The sequence below is a fragment of the Suncus etruscus genome, chromosome 15, assembly GCF_024139225.1.
Source record: "Suncus etruscus isolate mSunEtr1 chromosome 15, mSunEtr1.pri.cur, whole genome shotgun sequence".
Classification (NCBI taxonomy): domain Eukaryota; kingdom Metazoa; phylum Chordata; class Mammalia; order Eulipotyphla; family Soricidae; genus Suncus; species Suncus etruscus.
Genome location: NC_064862.1, coordinates 32352812 through 32357910, shown reverse-complemented (window position 1 = coordinate 32357910; position 5099 = coordinate 32352812). Strand labels below are relative to the sequence as shown.

The 5099-nt window shown below is 44.4% G+C and overlaps 1 non-coding gene across 1 annotated transcript; it reads right to left on the bottom strand.

Annotated features, from left to right (window-relative positions):
* Positions 1 to 310: 310 nt before the first annotated feature.
* LOC126031602 (U6 spliceosomal RNA) lies at positions 311 to 417 on the bottom strand. The gene has a single exon (XR_007503435.1). It is a non-coding gene; the product is annotated as a U6 spliceosomal RNA (small nuclear RNA).
* Positions 418 to 5099: the final 4682 nt, after the last annotated feature.

Sequence of the window (5099 nt, the reverse complement as noted above, 5' to 3'; positions counted from 1 at the left end):
TAATGAACTGAGGTTAAGCAAAGACTTCTGAAATGATACCAAAACAATCCATAAAAGGAAAAGTGGCTAAGTAGCACTTCAGCAAAATTTAAAAACCTTTGCTTAACAAAATGCATTTTTTTTAGACCAATGTGAATTACAAGTCTTTCACAGTTATATTTAAAGCATATAGTGACAGTGAATTAGGGCAATTCCCACCACCAATGTTGACCTCCCTCCACCCGTTCCCAGCATGTATCCCAGACCTCCACCCTTAGCCCCCTGGGCTGAGACTGAGTAACAAGTCCCTTTTGTGTATAGCTTGTAGTAGAAAAATGTGGAACGCTTCACGAATTTGCATGTCATCCTTGCTCAGGGGCCATGCTAATCTTCTCTGTATTGTTCCAATTTTAGTATACATGCTGCCGAAGCGAGCATAACAAAATGCACTTTTAAGAAAATAAAGATGAGGGCCCGGAGAGATAGCACAGCGGCGTTGACCTTGCAAGCAGCCAATCCAGAACCAAAGGTGGTTGGTTCAAATCCCAGTGTCCCATATGGTCCCCTGTGCCTGCCAGGAGCTATTTCTGAGCAGACAGCCAGGAGTAACCCCTGAGCAATGCCGGGTGTGGCCCAAAAACCAAAAAAAAAAAAAAGAAAAGAAAATAAAGATGGGGCCCAGAGAGATAGCACAGCAGCGTTTGCCTTGCAAGCAGCCAATCCTGGACCAAAGGTGGTTGGTTCGAATCCCAGTGTCCCATATGGTCTCCCATGCCCGCTAGGAGCTATTTCAGAGCAGACAGCCAGGAGTAACCCCTGAGCAACGCCGGGTGTGGCCCCAAAACAAAAAAAAAAAAACAAAAAAAACAAAAAAAAAACAAAAACAAAAAAAAAAACAAAAAAAGAAAGATGAAATGGGCTGGAAAAATATTTATAAATCTTCATCTGACAAATGACCTTTATTCACAATACATAAAGAATTTACACTGTTTAACAGTGATAAAACCATCTAACTTGACATGGGCAGAGAACAAAAGATACTTAGCAGAAAGGATACGTAGAAGAGGGATTAAGCCACACAAAAAGATGCTCAACATTATTGACTATTATGGGAATGCAAATTAAAACTATAATGAATAATACCACACATCAGAATTCCACAATAAACCATTTTGGCAGTGTCAAACACTAAGGAGCACAGAGAGACTGAATCTTTTAGTAGAAAGCAAAATAGTATAGACACAGGGCTGGAAAGATGGTAAAAGTTGGCCTTGCATGTAGCTGAACCAGGATCAAACCCTAGTATCCCGTTTAATTTCCTCAAGCCCACCAGGATTAATTCCTGAGTGCAGAGCCAGGAGTAAGCCCTGACCGTTGGTAGGTGTGCCCCTCTAAAAAATGTAGGCAGATGGGTGCTTTTATTATTGTTAACTGACCTTTATCATCTGATTATGTAATCCGCACCTGTGTATACGCCCTGTATATAAATGGAAACTTAGTTCACACAAAAACCGACACATATTTATACTTGATTAAAAAATTGAACTAAGGTGATAATAAAGACCATTCAATGGATGATTATAAAATAAACTGCATTATCTACATAATGGAATATTATCTGCTAAACAAAAAAAAAATGAAAGAAGGCATTCTCCAGAGGTTATATTCTCTACAATTCTGTGACATTATGGAAAGACAAAATCTAAAAAATAAATAAAACAAAAAAAGAAAGACAAAGTCTATAGAAATGAAGCATATAGATCAGTGTTTGACAGGGGTGGAGCTAAGGTTTAACAGAGGGTAGCAAAAGGGAACCGGGGGTGGGGTAAAAGAACACTGTGTTTTGACTATAGTGGTTCCACCAATGTGTAAAACACACAAGATGATGACTTTTAAAGTTTCATTTATTTTGGTTTTTGAGCCACACCCAGTAAGGCTCAGAGGTTACTCCTGGCTTTACACTCAGAAATCACTCCTGGCAGGCTCAGAGGACCATATGGGATGCTGGGATCGAACCCAGGTCAGCCACGTGCAAGGCAAGTGCCCTCCTCACTGTGCTATCGCTCCAGCCCCAATTTAAATTTTTTTTAATTTATTTTGTTTTTGTGTCACATCTAGCTTTGCTCAGGGGTTATTCCTGGCTCTGCACTCAAGAATTAATCACTCCTGGCTATTTTGGGGGACCATATAGAATAACAGGGATCAAACTTGGGTTGGCTGTGAGGAAGGAAGCACCACATCTGCTATATTATCTTTCTGACCCCAATTAACAAAAATCAAATGGAAGGGCTGGGGCGGTGGCGCAAGCAGTAAGGCGCCAGCTTTGCCTGCACTAGCCTAGGTCAGACTGCAGTTCAATCCCCAGGTGTCCCATATGGTCCCCCAAGCCAGGAGAGATTTCTGAGCACATAGCCAGGAGTAACCCCTGAGCATCACTGGGTGTGGCTCCCCCCAAAAACAAAACAAAAAATCAAATGGAAGCAAGTGATATCCTACAAAATTCTATTGAAGAATGCCTTCAAACAACAACAAAAAAAAAACTTTTGGCCATACCTGGAGATACTCAGGGGTTACTCCTGGCTCCAAGCTCAATCTCAGTAATTACTCCTGATGATGCTCTGGAGACCCTAGGGAATGCATTTTTCTTTTTTTGAGGGGGTGGTGGTGGTGGAAGGACACATCAGGCAGCTCTCTGGGGTTATTCCTGAGTCTACACTCAAAAATAAATCACTTCTGGCAGGCTCAGGAACTATATGGGATGCCAGGGATCTAGCCTAGATCAGCCACATGCAAGGCAAACACGCTACCTGCTGTACTATGGCTCCGGCCCAAATGGATGCTGGGGCTCGAACTCAGGCTAGTTATGTGCAAGGCAAGAAACTTACCCATTGTGCTATCTCTCAGGTCTCTTCAAAAAATTTTTTTATCTGAATCTTTGCTTTGAAGGCATAGAAATGAAAGGTGAAATAAATTAAATTTTTCTCTGCAGTTTCCCGAGGACTCACCCTTAATGATCTAGACCCCACCCCTTCATAAATCCTAAAAAAACCTTGCCCTTGACCAAAAGACACATTTTAACTGTTGAGCTTCAAGAGGACCCCACCCCTTCCTAAATTCCCAGGACTTGTCCTTGACATTTTAACTGTTAAAAACCTTATGTAGAAAAAAAAAAAAAAAAAAAAACCTTATGTAGGGTTATTAAAATCTTGCAAAAATGTAACTGAGCAAATGTCAAGTGTACCACACAATAACCCTACTGGAAAAGTTATATAAAGGCAAGCCTGTTCAATCTGGTTCGGCACTCTCATCCTCTGGCTTATACTAAGCCATGATGGGAGTTCGGCATATGCTGACATAATAAAAACCCTTGTTATGCACGGTGTCTGCCTCTTGGAGTCATTAGAGGGATGCGTGTGGGATTCGACCTTATCAGGAAGAGGGGCTCTGCAACTCCACCCTTGGTATTTGTGGGTCTGTGTTCTCTCTTGTAAAGAGATTTTTATGGCAGTGGTGTTTTTCCCACCCCCATCTTGCTATAGACTGTAACTGTAGTAAAAATGGGGGCAAATCGGGGCCGGAGAGATAGCATGGAGGTAAGGCATTTGCCTTTCATGCAGGAGGTCATCGGTTCGAATCCCAGCGTCCCATATGGTCCCCCGTGCCTGCCAGGAGCAATTTCTGAGACTAGAGCCAGGAATAACCTCTGAGCACTGCCAGGTGTGACCCAACCCCCCCCCCCAAAATGGGGGCAAATCTGGAGAGGCGAGGCCAACACTGGGTCCTAGACCCCAATGCATTCTTACCCTGTGCATTTCACAGTTTCTCTGGATTAGAGCAGTGTATCTCCATCAGATACTGAGTTGAACATTTCTGGATTTTAAGGACTCCTCAAAGATTGTCTCTTTGTCAAAGGTCCCCAGGGACTCTGACCACTCAGTTGGATGGGGGTGCTGGTGCTCCCAGGGGCAGCAATAGAAATGATAATTTTTTTCTGGAAACTGAAACAGACTCTAGCGATGCCCCATCCCTTTTAGGAATCCTCTGGGATGAGCCCATTGGACATTACAGGACTGTATGTGGATGTGGTAACAGGTCCTGAGGCCAATTGTGCCAGTAACATTAATAACAAAAGCTGCCAGTTCCAGTGAGCACAGGCCTCGTGCCATGTGCCCAGTTAAGGAATCACTCAATCTGTACAACCCTGGGACAAAGGGTTAGTCAGAGCTTGGGTGAAGAGGAAATAGAGGCCCCAAGAGGCCCCTGATGGGTGGGGGTGGACTTCCATCTGGGGAAGAGGTGGCAAGGCTGGATTCTGGCTGCAGGTCCGGTGCTCTGAGCCAGGCCTGAGGACAGGACTGCACTCCAGGAGGCCTGACCACCCTCCTCTGGATTGGAACTGGCCCTGTCAGGCCCTTTAAGCCTTTACAGTGTGTGTATATGACAACACTGGCCCACACCCAGCGGCACTCAGGGGTTACTCTTGGCTCTATGTTCAGAAATTCTGGCAGACTTGGGGGACCATATGGGATGCTGAAGATGGAACCTTGGTTGGTTCATATAAGGCAAACACCCTACATGCTCTGCAATGACCTTAGCCCCTGAAATCACTTTTAAACAAACAACAAACAAATGAAACCTTAAACTGTTTTTATATAATGGAATGCTTTGTTTCAAAACTATTTTATGTGTAATTCCAATCTAGAAAACCAGAAGCGGGCTCCTTGTGGTAGAAGTGGAAGGCTGGCCGGCCTGGGGCTCCTGGAGCACCATCTGAAGGCACGGATCCAGCAGGCTGCACTTTCTGCCAGCAGAACTAGAGGAGTTGGATGTCTGTGTAAGGCTGTGTTTCTGAGCTCCACTGAAGGAGCGGAGGAGGACTCAATGCTGGGGAAGGCAGCAGGATGCCAGGCCTACCCCATGCTCTGAGGACACTTGGGCAGCACCAACCAGCCTCACTCTCCACTCTCACCAATCACCACAGCTTATGGCAGGAAACATGTCCACAATCTTCCACAGAGCAAGCTTTCTCTAAAGATACAGATTACTCGGTTAAAACCAACAGTATTCCTCCCTTGCTCTGAGAAGGAGCATCATCGTCTGTTGGCTGGGTGCCTTTTGTT